Below are 27376 nucleotides of genomic sequence, written 5' to 3' on the forward strand. Positions count from 1 at the left end.
GCAGGGAGGAGGTTACTGGGGATTGAAACCAGGGGCATTAACCATTGAGTTACATCCCTGGCCCTTTTAATTTTTTTTTTTTTTTTAATGTCAGGGGAGACATTTTCTGGTTGTGTTCAGCAATTTCTTTTCAACACAGAAAGGGCAGGAATGTTTGGGATGAGGTGGGAAAGAATACAAAAATCAACGAACCTCATTGATCTAGATCTGAATTCCTCAAACTTGTGTGTGAAACAAATTAAACTGCTTGCAAAAGGAATTCCCTAGTCATATAATCAGTGAATTCTATACATCATTCCTTACCCCGTGGCTCATAGCAATATGAGCATGTTAAAGATTCTGGAAAGCCTTAAGGAATCTTTCTTTTTTTTTTTTTTTTTTTTTTTTTTTTATTATTTTTTTTTTTTTTTAATTTTTATTGTGGGTTGTTCAAAACATTACAAATTTCTTGACATATCATATTCCACACTTTGATTCAAGTGGGTTATGAACTCCCACCTTCACCCCATACACAGATTGCAGAATCACATCAGTTACACATCCATTGATTTACAAATTGCCATACTAGTGTCTGTTGTGCTCCGCTGCCTTTCCCATCCTCCACCCTCCCCCCTCCCCACCTCTCCCCTCCCCTCCCCTCCTCTCTCTCTACCTCCTCCACAGTATAACCCTGAGGGTCTCCTTCCATTACCATGCAATTTCCCTTCTCTCTCCCTTTCCCTCCCACCTCTCATCCCTGTTTAATGTTAATCTTCTTCTCATGCTCTTCGACCCTACTCTGTTCTTAGTTACTCTCCTTATATCAAAGAAGACATTTGGCATTTGTTTTTTAGGGATTGGCTAGCTTCACTTAGAATAATCTGCTCTAATGCCATCCATTTCCCTGTAAATTCTATGATTTTGTCATTTTTTAATGCAGAGTAATACTCCATTGTGTATAAATGCCACATTTTTTTTATCCATTCGTCTATTGAAGGGCATCTAGGTTGGTTCCACAGTCTTGCTATTGTGAACTGTGCTGCTATGAACATCGATGTAGCAGTGTCCCTGTAGCATGCTCTTTTTAGGTCTTTAGGGAATAGACCAAGAAGGGGAATAGCTGGGTCAAATGGTGGCTCCATTCCCAGCTTTCCAAGAAATCTCCATACTGCTTTCCAAATTGGCTGCACCAATCTGCAGTCCCACCAGCAATGTACAAGTGTACCCTTTTCCCCACATCCTCGCCAGCACTTGTTGTTGTTTGACTTCCTAATGGCTGCCAATCTAACTGGAGTGAGATGGTATCTTAGGGTGGTTTTGATTTGCATTTCTCTGACAGCTAGAGATGTTGAGCATTTTTTCATGTACTTGTTGATTGACTGTATGTCCTCCTCTGAGAAGTGTCTGTTCAGGTCCTTGGCCCATTTGTTGATTGGGTTGTTTGTTTTCTTATTGTCTAATTTTTTGAGTTCTTTGTATACTCTGGATATTAGGGCTCTATCTGAAGTGTGAGGAGTAAAGATTTGTTCCCAGGGTGTAGGCTCCCTATTTACCTCTCTTATTGTTTCTTTTGCTGAGAAAAAACTTTTTAGTTTGAGTAAGTCCCATTTGTTGATTCTAGTTATTAACTTTTGTGCTATGGGTGTCCTATTGAGGAATTTGGAGCCCGACCCCACAGTATGTAGATCGTAGCCAACTTTTTCTTCTATCAGACGCCGTGTCTCTGATTTGATATCAAGCTCCTTGATCCATTTTGAATTCACTTTTGTGCATGGCGAGAGAAAGGGATTCAGTTTCATTTTGTTGCATATGGATTTCCAGTTTTCCCAGCACCATTTGTTGAAGATGCTATCCTTCCTCCATTGCATGCTTTTAGACCCTTTATCAAATATAAGATAGTTGTAGTTTTGTGGATTGGTTTCTGTGTCCTCTATTCTGTACCATTGGTCCACCCGCCTGTTTTGGTACCAGTACCATGCTGTTTTTGTTACTATTGCTCTGTAGTATAGTTTGAAGTCTGGTATCGCTATACCGCCTGATTCACACTTCCTGCTTAGCATTGTTTTTGCTATTCTGGGTCTTTTATTTTTCCATATGAATTTCATGATTGCTTTCTCTATTTCTACAAGAAATGCCATTGGGATTTTGATTGGCATTGCATTAAACCTATAGAGAACTTTTGGTAATATCGCCATTTTGATGATGTTAGTTCTGCCTATCCATGAACAGGGTATATTTTTCCATCTTCTAAGATCTTCTTCTATTTCTCTCTTTAGGGTTCTGTAGTTTTCATTGTATAAGTCTTTCACCTCTTTTGTTAGGTTGATTCCCAAGTATTTTATTTTTTTTGAAGATATTTTGAATGGAGTGGTTGTCCTCATTTCCATTTCAGAGGATTTGTCGCTGATATACAGGAATGCCTTTGATTTATGCGTGTTGATTTTATATCCTGCCACTTTGCTGAATTCATTTATTAGCTCTAATAGTTTCTTTGTAGAGCCTTTTGGGTCTGCTAGGTATAGAATCATATCATCTGCAAATAGTGATAATTTAAGTTCTTCTTTTCCTATTTTTATGCCTTTAATTTCTTTCGTCTGTCTAATTGCTCTGGCCAGTGTTTCGAGAACTATGTTGAACAGAAGTGGAGAGAGAGGGCATCCCTGTCTAGTTCCAGATTTTAGAGGGAATGCCTTCAGTTTTTCTCCGTTCAGAATGATGCTAGCCTGAGGCTTAGCATAGATTGCTTTTACAATATTGAGGTATGTTCCTGTTATCCCTAGTTTTTCTAGAGTTTTGAACATAAAGGGATGCTGTACTTTGTCAAATGCTTTTTCCGCATCTATCGAGATGATCATATGGTTCTTATTTTTAAGTCTATTGATGTGGTGAATAACATTTATTGATTTCCGTATATTGAACCAGCCTTGCATCCCTGGGATGAATCCTACTTGATCATGGTGTACAATTTTTTTGATATGTTTTTGTATCCGATTCGCCAGAATTTTATTGAGGATTTTTGCATCTAGGTTCATTAGAGATATTGGTCTGTAGTTTTCTTTCTTTGAAGTGTCTTTGTCTGGTTTAGGTATCAGGGTGATGTTGGCCTCATAGAATGAATTTGGAAGTTCTCCCTCCTTTTCTATTTCCTGAAGTAGCTTGAAAAGTATTGGTATTAGTTCTTCTTTAAAGGTTTTGTAAAATTCTGCTGTATACCCATCTGGACCTGGGCTTTTCTTAGTTGGAAGTCTTTTTATGGTTTCTTCTATTTCCTCAATTGATATTGGTCTGTTTAGGTTTTCTATATCCTCCTGACTCAATCTGGGCAGATCATATGACTTAAGAAATTTATCTATGCCTTCACTATCTTCTAATTTGTTGGAGTATAAGGATTCAAAATAGTTTTTGATTATCTTCTGTATTTCTGAAGTGTCTGTTGTGATATTGCCTTTTTCATCCCGTATGCTAGTAATTTGAGTTCTCTCTCTTCTTCTCTTCGCTAGCATCGCTAAGGGTCTGTCGATTTTGTTTATTTTTTCAAAGAACCAACTTTTAGTTTTGTCAATTTTTTCAATTGTTTCTTTTGTTTCGATTTCATTAATTTCAGAGGAATCTTTCTTGAATTCTGTGTCCTAAGCTAGAATGACCAGAGAATGTTTTCCTTGCTCAGTGTTCATTGAACAACTCTCGAGCATAGGGTTCCATAGGTCTCAGCTTGAGTAACAATGAGCTAGCTCCACATTTCCTTGTGAGAGTAATGGAAGCTCTCCTTGCATCCAGGAAATGCCCAGCAAGTCAGTGACCTTCTGCTTGCAGAAGGCCTGTCTTGGCCAGGAGCCAGCACTTAGAATCCATTGGATATCGATGTCCAGGCTTTCAGGGCCTGGTTCAACATGAATTAAATCTTGGTTTGACCCCAAATTTCAGTGCAGCCCTCTTAAATGCAAGTTCCCCGAGCCACCGAATCTTGCCCTATCATTGCCTGGATTCTGATATAGCAGCAGGTCCACACTGTTGATATGTCCACGCCAACAAGGGGACAGCAGCCATGTAGGTTAGCAGAAAATCCACTGAGGCATGAGATAGGAGATGTAGGTTCTCACATCCATTGTGTTACCAAATGACCATGGAGACTTGGAAAGTTACTTCTCTTAAGATACCTCATCCTTAAATAAAAAGATTAAACTAAAACTCTTCCTGAAGCGTGGTCTGGATATCACTGTCGGTTATTACATTAAAATGACAGTGACTTCTGTGACCACATGCATTTGGGAGAAGCTTCTTGAACAAAGTTAGATAAGTTAGCTTAATGTAGGACTTTTCAGTGCCTTTAAGAATCTTAGGTACTTGGAGACTTTCTGAGAGGGAGCTGCAGTGTGTAGTTTCATTAATCATAAATCTTTTTGCATGAGGTGACTAACAAGATCTTGAAGGACATGAAAACAATGAGGCAGTTATCTCCAAAAAAGTTTAGGATTCTTGTTATTGTATTTATTGTTATTTTAGTAAGTAGTCTCTGCTATGCTCTGAATGTTTGTATCCTCCCAATGTTCCTATGTTGAAATCCTCACCCCCAGGGTAAAGGTAGTAAGAGATGAGGCCTCAGGAGGTCACAAAGGTGGAACTCTCATGATGGGACTAGTGCCCTCAGAAGAAACTCCGGAGAGCTAGCAAGCCTCTTCCACAGTGAGAAGGTGCCATCTGTGAACCAGGATAAGGGTCCTCATCATGTTCCAAATCTGCCAACATCTTGATCTTACACTTCCCAGCCTCCAAAACGTTAAAAAATAATTTTCTGTCTTTATAAGCCACGCAGTTCATGACACTTTGTCACAGCAGCCTGAATGCTCTAAGACACTCTTCCTATTTGCATGGACTGCCATAATAAGTTTGCAAGTGGGAGCCCTGATCTCTGCTCTCTGAGCAGCTGAGCCATTGTGCTCTCTGTTTATCTCCCTCAGCCTCACAGCTACACCAGCTGCTGGCGGGCAAAGATCAGCCTTCCTCCAACTCTTGTTGGAGGCTCAGTACCAGAAAAAAATGACCTTTTTTTTACTTTTTATTTTGAGGCAGGGTCTCACTGAGTTGCTTAGGGCCTTGCTAAATTGCTGAGGCTGACCTCAAACTTGCAATCCTCCTGCCTCAGCTTCCCGAGTCACTGAGATTACAGGCATGTGCTACCATGTCCAGTTTGAAAAATGATTTCTTGGGCTCCTTCTTCTTGCCCTACAGCCCTGTCTCTCAGCATCTGGGTCTAGAATGCCAAGAATTACTTAAAGTTAGTTGTTTCTATATCAGATCCAACATGTAGCCTAAAGCTCTGGGAGTGATTTCAGAGATCTGTTTAGGTGTCTTTCCAGCTCCAGTGGCTAAAACAAAGGGACTCATTCCAAAATAAAAGTGGCCTGGGTGTGGTGGTACACTCCTGAAATCCCAGCAGCTCGGGAGGCTGAGGTAGGAGGATAGCAAGTTCAAAGCCAGCATCTGCAACTTAGGGAGGCCCTAAGCAACTTAGTGAGACTCTGTCTCAAAATAATACATAAAAATGGGCTGGAGATGTGGCTCAATGGTTAAGCAACCTTGGGTTCAATACCTGGTTAAAAACAAACAAACAAACAAACAGGTGGAGCCTGTGTAGAGTTAACCGGGGGCCTTCAGCAGCATCCCTGCTTTTACAGTGGTGCTCAATGAACCCAACAGCTACCCGCTATTCTCTGTGTTTTTCTGGGTAGTTCAGTGCCTCAGCTTCCCCCATGGCCTCTTCCCTTGATGTGTGCCTTACTGTAGCTGACTCCAGACTCTCCAGCACCACTCCATGGCTTCCTGTCAGTCCTCGGGATCACTAACATCTCTGACACTTAAAAGCCTGTTGCTTTATGTATTTATTTTTATGATCTAACTTTTATCATAGGTAATAAATGCACATGGTGCAAGAAACTCCATCAGCTGACAAGGTAAGAAGAAAAGATTCCCAGGCTCCCAGAACCCTGCCCAGAGGAACTATGAAAAGTTTCTTCTGATGCCTTCCAGAAGCAGTGGATATGCAAGCCCACATTTGGATATCATATATTCTCTTTTAACACAAACTTCTGCATCTTGCTTTTCTACTTAATGATAGATTTTTCTGTTGCAGCCAAGATAGCTGTATTCACACTGTATTCCACCCACCAGAGGCAGAATAGTTAACTTAATCAGCTCTCTAGAGTTGCACATTTAGGTTGCTTCCAGTGTCTTATCCCTGCCACTGTACACATAGGCAAGGATGCCTGTCAGTCACGGACCCCATCCTAGAAGCAGCCTTGCTGGGAAGAGTCCTGCCTTGCTCCAGCTGTGCCTTCTCAGCTCCTTCCACCTGGTTCTACCACAAGTCCCTGATGTCAGCACCCACCTCTCAGTAACCAGAAGCAATGTCATCATCTCCCTGGGCCTCTCTCCTGGGGCTCCATCCTACACAACCTTGAGCCCAAGTTCAAAGAACCATATCTTCAATGGGTACAAATCAGTATGGCTGTACCCCTCATTACATCAAAATTAAAGTATCCAAAAGTGAACTCCTGAAACCAAACTCTCTTTATCTCCTCAATTTTGGAGGATGGAATAATATCTTACTGGGCTTGTGGACTAGACCTCTTGGAGTTATCTGAGATAGATATATATATATATATATATATATATATATATATATATATATATATATATATATTTGTTATCTCTCCTCTTCAATATATCACTGTGTGCTGTTTTCAAACTGCCCAGTCCTATGTAGCAGGCAATGGGGTTTCCCTCCCTGTCAACTCTTCTTGGCTTTGCTGCTTCCTACTGAAGCCATGCATTTGACCCTGCCTTCATTCCTCCAACTCAGATCTTACAGGGAAGCTGATTCCATCCTAAGAAAACATTCTGGATTCTTCTGTGTTGGACTAGTCCAGTGGTGAGTATATGACTTACCTGGACAGAAAAAGAGGACTTATATCATTGAAGAGAAGGTTTTAGCATTTCTATTAAGTGCTAGCAAAAAAGCATGCAGCCCTGATTGCCACCAGCAGGCATCTTAGGACCCAAAGAGGAAGCTGCCTTCGGGGTGGCAGAGCAAAAGGAACTCGACTCCTTTCATGACCTCCTGGGTAACTGATGGAACCAAAATCCCAGAGCCTGCCTCCCGGTCTACTTTCACTCCTGTGGCTTTATTGGTTAGGCCACTGTAAGCTGGGGGTCTCTGTTATTTGCAGCCAAAAGCATCCTCAGGGATCCAGCCTCATTTCCCCCACCAGTTCCTGGAGCACATCATCATCATTACAGATCCAAATCTCTGAAGCTGCCTCTTAACAAAGTCCCCACAGCTTGTCTCTTTGAGCTAATCATCCATTCTTCATGTCTATACCCAAATGTCCTAGAAATACATTTCTCTGCATAACTCCCCCTTGTACACAGGATGAAGTCTCAGCTCCTTAGCTTCACTCCTGAGCCTGTGCTCAGAGTAGGTCTGGTTATGCAGTGGGTCAAGGTCGATTTTGAGCCTTAGAGACCTGAATTGGAGGCGAGGCTTTCATTCATTGAACCTCTTGGCATCTCAGCTTCCCCATTTGTAAAATGGTTGTAGGGGACAGACAAGTCAGGGCACCGAAGATAGCAGGAAACAGTTTTATTTGGCTGCAGCCAGGTTCAGAGGGCACAGCTTTCACTATAATTAATTAATCCCCTGAACCCTGAGTTCAGGTAGTTTCAGAACTTTATACCCAGAGTATAAGGGAGGGGCTCACAAGTTCACAGTCTGCAGAGGTTCAACTAAAAGTAGCTTTTTCTTTCACTGTTCTGGGCAGGTTAACTCTTCAAGGACAACACCTGAGAAGGGAAGAGCTTCTTCTCCCTTTTCTTTCCTCCCCCTGCCAGCTGTTACCATGGAGCCAAATTGGTAACTTATCTTAGAAATGTAGACATCTCTGTGCGGCTCCAGCTCAAGGTCAGAGGCCTTGTTAAAGGATTTGTCTTTTTTTTTTAATCAAATTTTGCATTTTCAAACACACTTCTACAAACTACTATACTGGATAAATGTTTGTGAAAACTAATAAAGGGGCGTTTAGCACCTGGAATGCTGATTTCTTCCAGGTTAGTGGCCAAGTAAAATAGAGCAACAGGAAAATAGGAAGTTTACCTACACTGAACTCTTTTGTAGAGACACTTTTGCTGATAGTCCTGAAATCAATTATGGTAAAGATTTCTGGAGAAGCTTAGTTAAGATTTTCTGTGGAGGAGGGGGTGCCACTACAATTCCCCCCTTTAATGATGCTCCCCAAAATTTAATCCTTTAAATTTAAGAGCATCAGAACAAGAACCTGTTTGTCTTTTCTGCACTTGTGCGGTGAGGGGCAACAGTCTTGTTGTTTACTTGTTTTTTCACTCATTCTTTGTTTTCCCTGCTGGGATGTAAGCCCCATGACAGCAAAGAGACTTTCTCCCAGATTCCACAGCTGCTGCATGTGCTGCAGGCAGACAGTCCTGAGCTCAAGGTGCCCTTCAGGCATAGCCTTAAAGGACAAGGTGACATCCCTTTGGGTGCAGCCTCATTCAAAGACTGATAAGGATAGGTCATAGGATTTGCTTCTCAGGTCTCAGCCCTGAAGGGTCATTCCCTCTTTAGCACACCCCATAGCTGATTAAGGCTTCTAGTTAGGCCATCTGCTTTGCACTTGACCTTCCCATCTCCTTGGCCCTTTCTTCACACTTCCAAGGGTTATCCCAAAATTGCTCCCCAGCCATTCTAGATGATAAATTCAGATGTCTTGGGGTGGGGTTGTAGCTCAGGGGTAGAGCTCTTGCCTTGCATGTGTGACCCTGTGTTCAATCCTCAGCACCCCATAAAAATAAACAAATAAAAAAGTATTAAAAAGTAAATAAATAAATAAATAAATAAATAAATTCAGATGTCTCAGAGTGTGCTTCCTGGTACCCATCTGCAGCATCTCACTGCCACATTCCTGCATCCTTGCAATGCTATGGAGCTTGTCACACAGTGGATGGATGCTCAATAAATGTTCTGAGCAAATCTATGCATGAATGAAGGGACAGCTCCTCTAAGCCTTGGTTTCCTTATTTGTATAAGTGGAATGGTATCACAGGTATGGTGGAGTCTCTATGAGGAGGAAAAGAGATAACACATATGTCAGTGCCTGGCACAGATGGGGCACAAATGATGTGCCCAGGAAAATTCAGAACAGAATGAATCAACACTCATGAAATGCCAGCGAGGAGGCTAGGAAGTTGTTCAGAGAAGAGAAGATACAAAGTCAAATCTTTTATTAACTCTTGCCTTAGGAATCTCCCAGTATGGTGGGGTAGAAGATCAAGAACACACCTTGTTATAAGGCAGGACACAGAAGGGAAGTAAGGGAGTGATGGGGAAGTTGTGCCCCCAGAACCATCCCACCTTGCATGGATGGCCAGAGATAGCCTTTTAGGTAGCAGAAAGAGGAGAGGAGTACAGAGCACAGGCAGGAACCTGGGAATGTAGAAAGAGTGGTTTACAAAAGGAGGAAGAGGTAAGCTGGGAATGAAGGCTGGGCCAGATCCTGGAGGCTGATGGAGCACTGGCTTATTTCAGAGCAGAACTGAAGGTTTGGGGGCCAAAACCCATGATGTTCAGGGCTGTGCTTCATAAAGATGCAGACGCAGGTATATGGAGGGTAGACTAGATGGTTAGTCAGCTTTTCCTTGCTGCGACCAATACCTAATAAAAATGATGTTTTGTTCTTTTGTTTTATTCTGGCTCATGGTTTCAGAGGTTTAGTCCATGGTTGGCTGAGTCCACTGTTCTGGGCCTAAGAAGAGGCAGAACATAGTGGAAGGGTGTGATGGAAGAGCACTGCTCTGTTCATCACAGCCAGGAAGTAGAGAGAGATAGGGGAAGGGACTGCAGGGAAGATGAACCCTTCCAGGGTATGCTCCCAGCCACACCCCAATTGCCTACAGTTACCATCCAGTCAAACCATTCAAACAAGGATGGACTGATTAGATCACAGCCCTCAAAATCAAAACCTTTGGGTGCAGGAAAGATGGTGGAATGAGATGAACATCATTACCCTAGGTACATGTATGACTGCACGTATGGTATGACTCTCTACATTATGTACAACCAGAGAAAGGAAAAGTTGTGCTCCATTTGTGTATAATGAATTGAAATGCATTCTATTGTCATGTGTAACTAATTAGAACAAATTTTAACATGCAAAAAGTGGGCTGGGGCTAGGACTCAGCAGTAGCACACTTGCCTGGCATGTGTGAGGTACTGGGTTCAATTCTCAGCACCACATATAAATAAATAAAATAAAGGTCTATCAACAACAACAAAAAATTATTTAAAAAATGCAAAAACAAAATCTAAACCTTTCACCTCTGAATATTCCTACATTTACATGGGAGGTTTTTTTTTTTTGGGGGGGGGGCAGGGAGGGGAACACCTTAGAGTCAAACCATAACAGATGGGGCAGGCCTGTGGGTCTGTTCTTGTATTTCCTCAATAGGACTATAAGCCACCAGATGGAACTTGCCTGCGTCTCTGTTCCCCACACCCAGCCCAGGGCTGGCCACAGAGCAGATGCTTAGTGAGTAGCCACTGAACTACACAGGACTCAAAGGCATTATTATTTTACAGTTGGGAAGGGAAATATTCTAAACAACAGTTCCAAAAACTACTGAATGAGGAACCCAAACCAAACATTCCACCAGGAACAGAAGGCCAAAACCCTGATGATCCTAGCAGGCCGCCACACCCAGCCCTTGGGGACCCGAGTAGCAACATATGAGCATTGTTGCCCACATTTTTCACATTACCTTCATGCCTGCCAAGGTTGGAGGTGGCATGCTGCCTCCTTCATGCAGAGGAAGTGTGGGGACAGTGAAAACATCTACACATCAGGTCAAAGAAGGCCTCGCTGTGGCAGCCATGGTTCCGTGGGGTTGAAAGGGCATGGTCCTGCCTTTCTGTTGCAAACAGGCCTGTGAGACTCACCAACCTCAAGACCAGGGACCGTGATGGCAGGTGCCCCAGTTCTGTGTGGCTCCTCTGCTTCTTTCTCCTACCCATAGCTAACCCCAGTTAAACTTCCTTAGGGACAGACAACTCCTTGTCACAGGAATCATGTTATGCATGGCAGGATGTTTAGTAGCATCCCTGACCTCTTCCCACTAGATGTTGGCACCTTTCCCTACTCACATCCCCAAATTATCTCCAGACATTGTTAAATATTCCCTAGGGGGCAAAGTCACCCCTCAGTGAGAAATACTGCTTTAAACCAAGGCCTCCAAGTGGCAGCTTGTGGCCTGCAGATGTGTTTTGTTTGGCCTTTCAGTGCTTTTAGAAAATCTTAATATTTTCCCAGCATTTGAAGATCAGGAAAGTTCTCTTGTAAGTCCTTATTTTTAAAAATAAGGTATTATGTTCTTTTTTCTCTATTCTTTATTGGTGCATTATAGTTGTACATAATTATGGGATTTGTTATTACAATTATGTAAGGGCACACAATATAACAAAATAATTTGGCCCACATAATTTCCAAGTATTCCCCCTTTTTTTTCTCTATAGCTTCCATATATGAGAGAAAACATGACCCTTGACTTCATAAGTCCTGGTTTTCAATTTCTTTGGAAATTCTAGGTAATCCTGAGCCACTCTTTCAAGACGGCAGCCCCTTTAGAGAGAGCTTATGCTCTTCAGCTAGCTACTGAGCCCAACATCTCCCTTCTCCTGGCCATGCCCTCCATCTGACCCATGGAGGTATTCGAGTTATAACCCAGAAATCAGGGCTATCTCTCAAGAGAAAGGGTGGCTATCTGTATATAGTGGTGCCCATTAAAAATGACAATCTTAGACCTGCTAACTCAGAACATCTAAGTGTTCCTCTTTAGCAAGTATTCCTCTTGCATCCCACCATTTGAGAGCCTCTGGGGAGTCTGATTCCTGAAACCAAGTCCTGTGGCATCATAGCAGATCCAACCCGTGACCCATTTGGGCACACAGTGCACCCTGAACCCATCCTTCTGCCTGCACTGTCTCCCCCTATGCCGCTAGCTTTGACTCCATTCACACATACATTTATTGAATACCTTGTGGGTAACAGCTTCAACCAGGAACCAAAGACACAAAGCTGAATGAGATATTGTCCCTGCTCTGAAGTGTTGTTTTAGCAGCAGCTGCTAGCTTTATGGAAAATTTTCCATTTGTTGAATATTGTCCAAGGTTACTTCCATACATTGTTTAGTTTAAAATTTTAAGGTAAATACTACTAACATCCTTATTGGCAAATGCAAGAAAGCTGGAAGTTCAGAAGAATTGAACAATCTGTCCAATCTTGCACAGTTAAAAAGCAGCAAAGCCAGAATTTGACTTTTGATTGGTCTGATTTCAAAGTCAGCACTCAGAATGACTTACAATGGTCTGCTTCTTCAGGGCCTAGTGCACATACACACAGATGAAAAGAAGCCATTGCAATGATGTAATGGAGATAAGTCCAGGTCACAGGTAAAGTGCCAAGACAGGTAAGCCCCCTCGTCACTGCCTACCTGTCTGATGCACTTTCTTACCATCTGCATAGGAATCTGCATCCCTGATCTTTGTCCCTGCTTACAAGCAAGGGTAGTCCTCTTTGTCCCATCTTCCCTGCTAGGACAAAATAAGCCATGATCATTCTCTCTCACTTATCCCTTCCTCCTCCTTCTGCTGACAAAAAATGAGGTGTGGGTGGGACTGGCCTCTACCTACCGGGCCATACAAGATGGTTCACTAGGTAAGGGACTGGACCTCACCAGAGTACTCCAGAGGCTTGTCTCCAGAGAGAGAAACATATCTCAGGATGAGCCAATAAAGAATCTTTCCTGGAAGCTTTCTCCTAATCATACTCTCAGATCACCTCTGCTCTGGGACTGCTGAACCAGGATGTAGGAGCCCTCTGCTGCTTGTAGCCATCACACCTACCACAGGAGAGGTCAGGGACTGGTGGGGTCTGGATCTAGTGATGCCGAAACAGGATCTATCTACGGACCTCTTCAGTTTACAGGATCAATAAATTTTCATGATGGTTTATTTGAAAGAATTCTAACATAATCTGTACTCATGTCAGTCTCAAGATACCAAAACAGCCACTGAGTAAAAAAAAAAAACAACCTTCTGAAAACCCCCCAGTAGGCATCAGCTTTCACATAGTTTCTGCAAAATGACTGATCTCCAAATGGTCAGAACATAAACTCCTAAAAGGATAGAGCTGTGGCTTCTGGAACTCTTTCCTCTGCTTCCTATAATGCCAACCATAAACACTTACATACAAAAGGAGCCCCATAAATGTCCATGAATGAGTTCATTGATGTGTAGATGCAATACCAAACTAGAGAGGAGTAAAAGTGACCACCTTTGACCTTTATTTCTTTGCCAAAACAAATATTAATTCAAGTCAAGATGGGCCCAGCAGACAAAATTTTTCTTGACATATAAGAGATCCTGAGTGAAATCAGCTCCTTTACCACAAAAATCTTGCCATGTGTGAGTTGATTTAGTTTTCAATACAGGGTTAATTATGCTTTTGAAGGAAAACACTCAAAAACCTTACTATATAGCTAGGAGTATAGCTCAGTGGCTGAGCATGTGCTTAGTATGCACAAGGCCTAGGGTTCCATCCCCAGCAGCACCCTCCCCACAAAAAAAACCTTACTATAGACCCTAGGACTTGATAAACTATATTTGAAAAGTTCTCATTTTAGAAGTCATGTCTGCATTCCCCACAAACTAACTCAAAGATGAGTGAGTACAATGCTGAAATCATTCTTTATGTAGTAATCCCCTCTAAAACTCATGTTGAAATTTAATCTCCAAAGTCAGATGGTTATGGTATTTAGAAGTAACTAGGATTATATGAGGTCATGAGGGTGGTGGAGTGCTTGTGATGAGATTAGTGACTTTTTTTAAAATATATTTTTAGTTGTCAATGGACCTTCACTGTATTTATATGTGGTGCTAAGAATTAAATCCAGTGCCTCAGACATGCTAGGCAAGCTCTCTACCCCAGCCCAGATTAGTGACTTTTTAAAAGGAGAAAAGACCCCAGCTAGTACCACCTGCTACTTCACCACGTGATCCCTGTACCATCTCAGGACTCTGCAGTAAGAAGGCCTTCACTAGATGAAGCCTCCTCAATCATGGACCTCACAGATCCAGAAGCATGAGCTGAATAAGCCTTTATTCTTTATAAATTACCCAGTCTGTGACATTCAATTATAGCAACAGAAAATAGACTAAAACAATACATAAAAAATAAAACTATCTTAAAATATTGGGTTTAATGACAAGGCTTCTCCCTGCTTTGCTTCTCAAAAGGACACCATTCTAAACAATCCTTTAGAACAATTCCAGGCAGCAAGTAATTTGGGCGTCTCAGTTTACTCTCAGTCACCCATGTATAGCCTCTCTTCTCTCATCAAGCCCTGCTACAGCCTGGCCTGTCCCTCTTTGCTCACTCTTTGTTTGAGTAGATGTTCTCATGTTGGGTTACCTTTGGGATTTCCTAGTTCTAGGGCTCCAATCAAATAACAGGAAACACAAAACCTTTGTCTCTCTTTCATTCCTAAGTCCCAACAGACCCTCCTCTGTTTTTCTATACTCAGGCCTCTTTGTTCATCAAAATCATAAAACTTAAGACCCACAGATGTTCCCTATTTAAATATATGATGTATGTATGCACTGGCCAGCTCCCAAAGCCATTGGGATTTTGTTTCCAAAGCAGAGGCTTAAAGGCATGTCTCAGAGGCAGCAGTCTCTCCAACCCATCCTGGAAGGTCAGTGCACCATGAGCACAGCAGCTCCAGCTGCTAAACAGCTAACTCCACCTTCTAAATGTGTCTCAAGTCACCAATAACTAGGCTGTCTCCTGCTGCCATGCTTTGCCTTCAAACATCCTCCTTAGCCTAATTTTTGCCTGACATCCATCCCAATGCTTGTTTTTCTTCCCCTCTCCTTTTCATTTTTTTCCCCCTGCTCCTGGAAACCCTTTCTGTAATTCCCCTTCCAAGACTGATGTATTTCTCCTTTTGCTGCAACTCCAAATGGGTGGCAATTACTCATTTCTGCAAAAAGCTGGAAATAGATTTGAGACTCAAACTCTTCCTCTTCTTGCCAGGACTGGGATGTCAGCCTGCAAGGAAGCAGGAAGGCCTTGGACATACTTGGCAGTAGTGGGCCATGGACGCCCACCCAGGAGCCTGGCAGTGTGCTGCAGCAATGAGCCCAGCTTCATGCCTGCCATCCTCTTCCCTGCAATTACTCCCACCATCTCTTTGGGACCTTCTTCACTCTGAAAGCTCCATTTTCAAAGTCACTTAAAAAGCAGGACTGAAAAATCCAAGGAAATCTTGGAATGGCTATGAACAAGTGACTTGACATGGTTAGGACAGGAGTTTCTGGATCTCTACTAATAATACTAAATGTTAATGTTAATAAAAACACTTGTATCATCATTATTGAGAACACTAGTACTCTTACTAATAAAGTTTATCGTTATGAAAAATAATTATAAGAGCTACTGTTTCTTGATTCTATAGCATGAGCTGGGCCAACAATAACTGCTTTCTTAAACAGTACCTATTTATGGCAGGCACTGTGATTGACCCCACTTTGAAGATTAGGACACAGAGTCTCAGGAGAAAGGAAGTAATGTGCCCAAGGACATAGGGCTTAATAAAGGTGACATTCTCAACCATTCCACTCTGTTGCCTCCACTGGGAAAGCTAGAACTCTAAAGTGCCTCTCCTTCTGTTTTGTTTTCCTCCAAATAATTCCAACACATGGATACTCCTCCCCCTCTGTATAGAAAGCATACTGTTACTTACAAGGCTCTGCGTTAGATCATCATAAACATCAGTAACATCCAGAGCTCAGTGCCATTCTGAAGAATCTCCTGCTATAAGTGACTGAATCCCAGCCCTACCACTGGCTGCCCCTGGCAGATGGAGATGGAGCAGGATGCTGGGCTAGGGCTCTGCAGCCCAGGACAAGTCCAGGAGTCATCTTTTGCTACTATGTCCTGATGTTGGCTTATTTTTTTTTTTTCCTTTCTTTGTTTTGCCTTGGTTTAGTCCTGAATCTCTTACAGATAAGAAGCTAATGGTTGAGGGTGGGGCAAGAGCCTACCTGGGGAGTGTGACAAGGCCATCTTCCTGGAAAAACCAAGATCTACAAAAATGTGAAACTTCTCAGTTTTGAGCTTTCTTCTCTCTGTGTTATCTTCAATGTGATTGTGGATGTTGTTAGGCTAATCTGTTCCATTCAAAACACTATTGATCATTCATTACTGCTGTATCACTGACCTAAGACTTTAACCCCTTGTCATTTTATAATCTCATCTTCTGTTTTACTTACTTTGTGGACAGGATATGAATAAGGATTGCATTGGCATTTCAAAAATGTCTCTACCCATGTATTCACCACCTTTCCACCAGTTTTCCCAACCAGCCATCTATTCCATTTATTCACCCATCCATCCATCCATCTACCCAGCCACCTTCCCACTAATCTACTCATGCACCTATCCATTCATCCATCTATTCATCCATCTGCCATCTACCCATCCACTCATCCATCCATCCACTCACCTGCCTACCCATTCATCTACTCATCCATATAGCCATCCATTAACCTGACATCTACCCACCCACTCACCCTTCCTTTCTTTCCATTCCCATACCAACCTCCCTGACCCAGGCCCCAATTACATTTCATCACTAATATGTATGTAAGTACATATATATAAAAATGTAACTGTTCTGGGCTGGGGATGTGGCTCAAGCGGTAGTGCACTCGCCTGGCATGCGTGCGGCCTGGGTTCGATCCTCAGCACCACATACAAAGATGTTGTGTCCGCCGAAAAACTAAAAAAAAATAAATATTAAAAAAATTCTCTCTCTCTCTTAAAAAAAATGTAACTGTTCTCTCTAGTCTAGCATCTCTCCTTTCAAAGCCATCAAATGCACATGTCAAATTAGTCATCCTTAAAGTTGGCTACATTCCTTCTCAAGTCCCATCAATATATATATTCAAAAACTTTCAATGAATCTCTAATGTCTAGAAAATACAATCCATCTCTTTAGTCTGACACCGAAAGACCTCCTTGACCCATCCCAACATATCTTTCCTGATTTTCACCCTTAATCTCAATTCTGCAATATCTAAACCATGCATAAAAGAGAGTGAATACCATGAACACACCACCCAAATTAGATTATTTTTAAAAGTTTGCCATTTTTGCTTCAAAACTATTTTTAGGAAGAAAAATGTTAAAGGTGCAGTTGAAGGGTCCCTGATTTCCTCCCCTCTGCCCTCTTTCCTCAGTTGTGTTGCTGGTGTGTATACGTATTATACAGTCTATATTTGTATAGCTTTATTCCACAGAGGTACCTAAAACTATGAACAATATAAACTATTCTGTGTCTTTAATTTTGTAAAAACACCATACTTTACTCTTTCTTGTCTAATAGCACGTTTTCAAGTTTCATTCACAGTATTACTTGGAGATCTAGTTCCTTAATCTCGACTATTGCATAATATTCTATTGGGTGACTATGCACAGCTTATTTAACCACTGCAAAAACATCCTCATACAAAGTTTTGTGTGTGCATTTTGTTGTTTTTGTTTTTGTTTTCTTTATACTAGGGATTAAATCCAAGACCTCAGGCATGCTAGACCAGTACTCTACAACTGAGCTACACCCCTAGCCCTTTTTAGTTTTTATTTTGAGGCAGGGTTTTTCTAAGTTGCAGAGGCTGGCCTCAAATCTGCAATCCTCCTGCCTCAGCCTCCTGGGTATCTAGGATTACAGTTTTATACCACTCAGCTTAGAATATCTTTAGGTTTTACTTAGAAGTGGAATTACTGGGTCACAGGGTCTATCATTCTTCCTTCACTGTTCCTTGATATTGCCTAATTGTTCTCTGAAGGAAATGGACAAGTTTACATGTTTACAGAATATATGAGAGTGCCTGATGCTCGTTTTACCTTCCTCTGATTACCAGTAAGCATGAGCATCATTTCTTACATCTTTGGTCATTTAAATTTCATTTTCTGTGACTCACCTATTGATATCTCTTACCCATGTCTCTGCTGGGTTGTTTGCCCTCTTCTTATTAATTCATTGGAGCTGATTTTATATATTTTGGATATTGACCTTTTGTTAATTCTATGCAACCAAATATCTTCTGTTCATCAATCCATCTCTTTATTTTTGTTGTTGGATAAAAGATTTTTTAAAATTTTTATATAATAAAATTTATCAATATTTTCCTTTACAGATTGTGCTTTTAAAAAAATATTTTTTTTAGTTGGACATGATACATATGATACATTTATCTATTTTTATGTGGTGCTGAGGATCGAACCCAGTGCCTCACACATGCTAGGCAAATGCTCTACCACTGAACCACAATCCTAACCCTATGGTTGTGCTTTTAAAAAATGTTTTCTTTAGGCAGCCTTTTCTATACCAAAGTTTTAAACATAATCTCCTACACTTTCTTACAAAAGTTTCAAAGTTTTGCTGTTTAACTTTTGGCACTTTAATCTATGTAGAATATATTTTTGTGAACTAATATAGAGTTTTTGGTCTTTTCCATATTAAAAAAAAAAGGGGGGTATGGAGCTGGGTGCAGTAGTGCACGCCTATAATCCCAGAAGCTAGAAAGGCTGAGACAGGAGGATCACGAGTTCAAAGCCAGCCTCAGCAACAGCGAGGCACTAAGCAACTCAGTGAGACCCTGTCTCTAAATAAAATACAAAATAGGCCTGGGGATGTTACTCAATGGTTAAATGCCCCTGACTTCAATCACCAGTATCCCCCAAAAAATGTGTGTGTGTGTGTGTGTGTGTGTGTGTGTTGTACTGTGTGAATAAAATTAGTTCCTACAAATAATAAGCAAATTATAACCAGTTGAATCAGCCCATCTACAATAGTCTTTTTCCCTTTGATTTTTTAATATACCACTACCATATCCCACATTCTCAGGTATGGAGGTCTCTGCTTCTAGCTTTCTGTTCTGTCACTGTTAAGTTGGTCTAGCCATGTTCTAGAACTATCTGTTTTACTCTCACTTTAAGTCTTGATATTTGATAAAGTCAATGCCCAACAGATACCAAAAAAAAAAAACCAGTATGTGTGTATGTGTGTGTTTTTAAGGATACACACACACATATGGATATTATCAGAATGAATATATATATATATATATATATATATATATATATACATCCTTATAAACCTGATTTTCTTATTATAAAGTTGGAAATTAAAAATAAATAGAAAGCTTTAAAAAATCTTTGAGACTTAAAAAAATATAATTCTGATGAATTCATAATTCATGGGAAAGAATAAATTACAATAGGAACTATGAAATATTTATGTCTGAATGACAATGACAGCATCCTGTATCAAAACTTCTGGGATGGGGATAATTTGTACCATCAATGGCATTAAATTTTCAATCATTCTCGTTTTCTAATATATGCATTTAAATGACATTTTCTAATTGGATATGGCTGCCACACAGGAACATTACTAATTTTTGTATATTAATCCTATAAGCAGCCACCTTGCTGAATTCTCCTCAGGAAGGATGATTTGCTGTTAGATTTTGGTAAGTGCCCTTTATCAGGCTGTGGGAGTTCCTGTTTATTTCTAATTTGCTTGGAGTTTTTATATCAAGTGGTGAAAAATTAGAAGCATGCCTTTTAAAAGTCAAGAATGCCTCTCTCTTCCACACTGTACTGACTAGAGGTTCCAGTCAATAGAACAAGGCCACAAAAAGAAGTAAAAGATTATAAAAGAAGAGATGAGACCAACAAGGTTAGAAGTCACCAGGGAGGGGATTCCAGAACTTATTTTCTGATCCTTCCCAAGTCCTAGCAATCATCCTCGTAAAGCTTAATGTTTGTTGATTGTTTACTGTCTGCCAGGCATTTCATGTCATCTTTTAAGTCTTAAAACAACCAAATGAAGGAGGTTACTGTTAACTCCATATTGAAACTGATGAAATGTAGAATGGAGGAATTAAGCGCAGGGTGCAGGACTGAAAAGTGACAAAACAGAGCTGGAACTAGACTCCTTCCCTAACCCTAGCCACTGTGCTAGACTGTCTACCTTTTCACAGTAGGGGACCCAGACTTGTCTACCCACTGGCCATTGCTTTGGTCTGGCCTCTTTCTTTTCTCTGCATATCTGTTGAGGATGCAGTGAGGCACCACTGAGATCCCCTTCAGGATTGGAGAAATTACTCCCAGGAAGCACTGCCAACAGACGCCGTTGGCTGTCGGCCCTCTTTGGAACTGCCACTGCTGAAGTGGCATCTGCCCAAGCCCTCACCCTGTCCTGGAGGCAGCCCACATCCTATGACCAATCAATGAGAGTGTAAGGGCCCAGTCTCCTGGCCACACTCAGGACATCTCTGCAGAGCCACCCAGCTCCCCAAGGAGTCAGCTGAGGCCTCTCTTACAGCCCAGCTTCTCCACTTGCCTCTTCCTGCTTCCCTCCCTCTTCTTCTACATGTGGGATCCCAAGAATCCACCCTAATATACCCCAACTCCATACATGCTGCCTGAGAGTAGGCTTCCCAGGGGAAGAGACGCTTGTCCTTCAATGCTGCCTCCAGTATAAATATTCCCCAACATACCTAGGTTCTCTTCCCTCTGAAAGAAATTTGATAGTGAAAACCATCCCTCACAGCCACATTTAAATGAATCACTGCTCTGCACCTGTCTTGACCTCTTTGAGATCCATAAGGCAGGACATTGTGTCTGATCCATTTCTCTCTCTCTCTCTCTCTCTCTCTCTCTCTCTCTCTCTCTCTCTTTTGCATCTGCATTTACCATCCAAGTATGGACTGGAGTCTGACAAATCTGGATTCAAATTCATTTCCACACTTATCAGCATCAGTTTCCTCATCTATAAAATGGGGGTATGACAGCATCTTTCTATTAGATTTGACGAATTAAATGTGTATGAAATGCTTAGCCCAGGGCCTGGCACACAGTACACAGTCACTGATTCTTTGTTTGCTATAATTGTTTATCTACTGTCATGCTAGCACCCATGTGTTTGTTGAATGAGCTGGGAATTCTGCTAAAGCCCAGCTTAGCTGGCTCATCTCCCTGGGAGACAGTGGAGATGGACTGGAGGCTCCTCATCCCTTGGCAGTTTGCCCACTTGGTTCTCTCCCCACACCCCTCTGCAGGCCTCACAGCTAGACCCTCCAGCGTGCAAACCCTCACTCGGCAAAAAAAGAAAAAAGAAAAATAAACTTGGCTTGGAAACCAAGGCCAAGGGTGCTTTTGATCTTTGTTACAAAGCAAGGCAATTATTGGACACAAAAGCCCTGATTTATTTATGAAATGCAATGGACATCTTCGAGGCGGGAATGAGAAAACTCACTCAAGACCAAGTCCTTGTTGCCACACTCTGAATGGCTGCTTTCAAACACAAACCCCCCGAATGCCCTCTCTTCTCTGCAAAGAGTCTTTCCTCATTAGCGCTTCCCCAGAACACCATGGCTTCCAACAATCAAATTCACATCACGCCGGGGCAAGTAATTAAATTCTGCAGGCATCAGAGCGTAGAGTAATGGATGGCTATTGTTAGGGATTCTGAAGAAAACAGAATGAGGCTGGAAATGGAATGGGCTTCAATGCCCAGTCTCAGAAATGCTGAGGGGTGGGAAGGAAGGGCAAGTGAGGTGCCCGTGGAACCTCCCAGCTGCTGGACCACATGGGACGGTGGATTCAGTACTGTGCCTGGCGTTGAAAACCTGGGTTTAGAGTTAGACTCTGCACTCATCTTGGTTTCCTCATCTACAAAAAGAAGGAGGTTGGTCTAGATAAACCATTCTCTCTGTGTGCCCCGCCCCCACAGGCATCACCTGGGAATTTGTTAGAAATGCAGATTCTCAGGTCTCACCCCTGACCTACTAAATCAGAGACCCTGAGGGTGGAGCCCAGCAATCTGCATTTAACAAGACCTCCAGAGGATTCTAATGCATGCTAGAAATATAAGACCCACTGGTAATGTTTAAAGATGAGGCCGTAAACTCAAATGCATAAGAGGCTGAAGAGGCAAAATAAAGGAGTCAAATAAGTATAATACACTAGGCAACAGCAGGGATGTTGGGCAGTGGAGAGAGCATGGCCAGCTTGATGGAACTGGCAGCTCTTGACTTCAGCTGATGACTGCCTCATATGAGCTCGTGTGGCTCTGGTATTGCCAGAGATTCTGATGTTGTCAGATACATCAAATAACCATGACTTTATTGTTATAACCCTACACACTGTGCTCTTGCCTTTCTCTATGACCTTGAACTCCCAAACTCTTTTCCCCACTTGGCAACTCCTATTCATCCTTCAGTGCCCAGCTCCACAGTCACCTCCATTGTGAGCTCATTCTCAACTCTCTGCCCCACTTTCTACCTGTCCTCTAAGAAGACAGAGAATATTCAAACACAAGGCAAAAGAACTGACCTGTAGAAGAAGGTGACACAGATAAGAAAGACATGGAAAAGTTACAAAATGGTTTTTATCCCAGAGAAAGAATTAGGACCACTTGGAAAAGTTACCCTCTTGCTGCTCAAATATTGCTTAAACAAGGATATTGATCCCATTTGACTAGAACATAATAAAATTTTTAAAGAACAAATATTTAAAAAAACACATGCAGAATTCATAGCAAGATTAAAAAACAATTGGTACAAAAATACCTCAAGGTTTTAAATGACTGAGACTTCAGTATCAATCACAAAATAAAACTGTCATCAAAAAAGCAAATGTCAATTGGGTGCACTGCTACACACTTATAGTCCCAGCTAGTTGGGAGGCTGAGGCAGGAAGGTGGCTCAAGCCCAGGAGTTGGAGGACAGCCAGGGACAACTCAGCAAGGAAAAATACCAAAGGCAAACATCTTCATAGGTCTAGGCAGCCCCACTGCACTCTCAACTGGTCAGCGCTTCCTAGAGATTGCTTCTGAATACTAACTTGCACAGGTCAGAGAAGACCCAGCATGATCCAGGAACTACATGCAGGTGAAAAAAAAATGCAAAGTAAAATCACAGGGCTGTTTGTCCACAAGCAGGAAAAACCTGGATGGGTGGGTCATGATCTCCATCTTGAGTAACTGATAGGTTTTAATGTGGGTTGGTTCAAGGGTGTGAGTAGAACCAGTGAGAAAATTTGGAATGCAACCACCATTTGACCCAGTTATCCCACTCCTTGGTTTATATACCCAAAGGGCTTAAAATCAGCATACTATAGTTATGCAGCCACTTATACCAGCTCAATTCACAATAGCTATGAAACCAACATAGGTGCCCTTCAACAGATGAATGAATAAAGAAAATGTGGTATATATACATGATGGAATACTACTTGGCCATAATGAAAAATGAAATTATGGCATTTGCCAGTAAATGGATGGAACTGGAGACTATTATGCTAAGTGAAATAAGCCAGTCCCCAAAAAACAAAGGCTAAATCTCTCTGATATGTGGATGCTGACACATAATAAGGATGGGGGAGGGAAGAATAGTAGTTCATTGGATTAGATAAAGGGGATTGAGGGAAGGGAGGGGGATGAGAATAGGAAAGACAGTAGAATGAATCAGACATAACTTTCCTATGTTCATATATGAATTCACAATAGTGAATGCCACGTCATGTACAACCATAAGAATGAGATACAAATTAGAATAAGTTATACTCCATATATGCACAATATGTAAAAATATGCTCTACTATCATGTATATCTAAGAAGAACATATAAAAAAATAGAGAAAAGAAATACTGTAAGATTTTGTTTCAGCATTGAGAGCATTTCTATCGATCACAGTTGTCCTCAAATGAAATGAGCCATCCTGAGAGGTAATGAGCAATGTTTGTTCAGGGGCATCTAACAGAAGATAATAAAGGGCCTGGAACAGATAGCCTATTGGACATCAATTGTTTCATTTCCCCCTTCTTCTTGTAAGAGCACCCCACTTTTTCTTGGAGAACTACTCCTTACGTATTATCAGTCTCATGTGTCAGTGGAGTTGAGTGTCCATCTAACCTAAGGGTTGTCATCTTTCCCAAGAGCACCGCATCTCTCTGGCTGCAGGTGTGCCTTCAGGAACACTCACATAACCTCTGCTGGGCCAATCAGAGCCCGAAAGCCTAATTCCAGGAAAAGGGACTTGAAGCCGGTAGGATGAAAGCCTGGAACTGCTAGGGGTCAATTTGGTCATGGGGATAGATTAGTTTGAAAAAGTCCCTCTGCTATCCAAAAAATGAAAATAGAAATTGAAGCAGAGTTACAAAGACTGAGTTCTGATAACACCCTTTGTTTTCCAGAAGCCTCCAACCCTGAATCTCACCCCATAAGAGCTGGCAAGTTCTCTTTCTTTCTGAGAGCAGGTGGAGCCAGATTTCCATTGTCTGCAACTGTAAGAGTCCTGGTCACTTTGTATGGCCTCTAAGATCTTGTGCATGGCTGATCTTCATCTCCCACTCGAAACAAGCTCTAGGAGCATGGGCTTCTAGAATTCAAAGAGCTGCCTCAGAGCAAATGGAGAATCACAGAGAGGTAGGTTATGAAGTCAGACAGATCCTGCCTCTCCGTTTCCATTTCCTGGGTGAGAAAACAGACTCAGAGAGACTTGCCCCCTGGTAGTGAGTAAGACGCATTTCTGAGAGAAACTCCAAAAGCTCAGCCACACTGATGAGAGGGGCCAAAAGCCACCATGTCTGGGTTCTCCTTGAATTTGTCCAAGGCCCCAAACTGACCAGAGCCGGGCTTCCTTGGAGATTCTGAGGACCATAGGAACCCTGGGTACATAAGGCATACAGGCCTCAGTCTCCAGGTTATATATAACTGAAGCCACACAAAGGGTTGCACTGTGCTCAATCTGCCAGCCAGGCTCTGGTCCCAGCTCTTCCAGCTATAGGAGGTGGGTCATTTCCTTTGTTCTGCAGGCACAGACCTGGTAACAAGGCACCCAGGAGCTCAGCTGTAGACTTTTTTTTATTATTTTCCACCCTGTTAACCTCCATTACCAGTCAGGCTCTTGTCAGCCTAAATGAGAACTGAAAAGATTTATCTCACTTGTCCTGGGGCTCAGCTCAGGAAAAAGACCCTTCATTTCCTGAAGGCCCTGATGACCCTTTCTCTGTGAGTCACTCCCACCCAGGGACAAAACTGTGACAGCAGCGATGGGCGGGGGCTCCCAAAGGGACCACGAGTCCAAACTGGCAGATGTCCGACTCACGTCAGTGGAGTTGTGCAAAGCACTATGGGATTCATTTTTTATGGGTGTGCTGTATTTGCCTTCCTAATTATGTTTGCTTACGCAAATATTAAACCTAGACCACGTTTCATAAATATGGCCCCAGGAGGAGACCAGAAGCACACTGTGTGGCAGGAGAAAATTAGCCTGTGACTGCAATTTTGCTATAGAAGTAATCCTCAAAGTGGACAATGCAAATACAGAACATGGAGAGATGATTATATTTTAAATCATCTTGTTCCCTTCCCTGTGCTTCTACCAATCCCAGGTCAACAAATCCCTAAAATTGGCACCTGGCAAGAAGAGATGAGCTAGATTATCTTAGAAATAATTGTCACTTGTGTTCATATAATTAGAGCCAGTTTTTACCAGGTGTTGCTCTCCACGCTGCACTTGGTGCCCCCCCCCACCGCCCTGCAGCTGCTCTGGGGTATTTCTATCCCCATTTTATAAATGAGGAAACTGAGGCACAGAAAATTCAAGAAACAAGCCCAAAGATGCACAGCTAATAAAAGATACAACCAGAACTACAAATCCAAGAATTTAAGAAACCTGGACACATAGGTCACACCAAAAAAGCATTCCAACAATGCCCCTGTCCTCTACATGCACCATTTGTTTAACCTACACAGTGCCCCTGAGAAGCACTGATTTTTAACATCACTGGATAGACAAAGAGGATGAGGCTCACAGAGACCACACGATGGGCCCATTTTGCAGGTGAGGAGAGTAGTGCTCACAGGAGTGAGTTCAATTCTACACACTCAAGTGCGCTGGACGCTGTATAAAGAGCTAGTATACAGGGACATCAGGGAGTATAACAGTGACAGCTCCCTTCATCCTTGGTATCTGGATGTTTATGTGGGCAAAGCCTTGCCAAAGCCATGGGGCACTCAGTCAAAGGCCTTGAAAACAAACCGACTTTTGATCCTAAAATTTCCATTGCAGAGACCAAGCCTAAGAAAGTACCAGTGGACGCAACAAAGCAGCTCACAGCAGCGTTATTTATAAAAATGCAATGAAGGAAATTACGTAAGTGCTCAACACCAAGAGATCAGGCAAATAAACCAGGATACATCTATGTATAAAATATATGTAATCATTCAAAATGTCACCAAAGCCAGATGAGGTGGCACGCCTGTAGTTCTAGTTACTGGAGAGGCTGAGGCAAGAGGATCACTTTAACCCATGGGTTTAGGACTAGACTGGGCAACAGAGCAAGACCTCATCTCAAAAAAAAGAAGTTATAGGGCTGGGGATGTAATTCAATGGTAGATACTTATTTAGCATATGCAAGGCCCTGGGTTCAATCCCCAGTACAGCCAAAAACAAATTACAGAAATTTATTTATTGGGGGGCTGGGTTATAGCTCAGTGGTAGAATGCTCACCTCACACATGCAGGGCCCTGGGTTAACAAATAAAATAGTGATGCTGTGTCCAATTACAACTAAAAAATAAATATATTTTTTAAAAATTTTATTTATTTGGGTACTGGGGGTTGAACTCAGGAGCACTCAATCACTGAGCCACATCCCCAGTTCTATTTTGTCTTTTATTTAGAGGCAGGGTCTCACTGAGTTGCTTAGTGCCTTGCTTTTGCTGAGGCTGGCGTTGAACTTGCAATCCTCCTGCCTCAGCCTCCCAAGCCATTGGGATTACAGGTGTGTACCACCACACCCAGCTAAAAATTTACCTTTTGACATGGGGAAATTTTATAATGACTGTTACATAATTTGTTAGGTGACATGAGCAGGTAGTAATATCATATATCCAGTATGATCTCCTTTGGGAAAAATGTATATGTACACTAAAAAATACATAAATTATAAGCACTCCTAGAAAATATATTTGCATATGTACTTATAAGGAAAATTCTAGAACATCAAAGAGAATATCTCCCAGTGATAACATTTCCAGTGATTTTCATGTTTGTGTCTGTGTGTGTGTGTGTGCTCATCTGCCCTTTTCCAAATCCTGCACAATGCATATATATTACTTACCTAAGCAGGAAAAGGTTTGTATTCTTCTGATGGTGACTGCTAAAGTGCTCAAGAGCACACAGTTTTTCAAAGACACA

The 27376-nt window shown here is 41.9% G+C and overlaps 1 protein-coding gene across 2 annotated transcripts in view; it reads right to left on the bottom strand.

Moving 5' to 3' along the window:
* Positions 1-27376, bottom strand: part of Srgap3 (SLIT-ROBO Rho GTPase activating protein 3) — a 245248-nt gene that overhangs the window by 75479 nt on the left and 142393 nt on the right. The gene's annotated exons all lie outside the window — the stretch shown is intronic.

This window comes from Marmota flaviventris, chromosome 20 (assembly GCF_047511675.1).
Source record: "Marmota flaviventris isolate mMarFla1 chromosome 20, mMarFla1.hap1, whole genome shotgun sequence".
Lineage (NCBI taxonomy): Eukaryota > Metazoa > Chordata > Mammalia > Rodentia > Sciuridae > Marmota > Marmota flaviventris.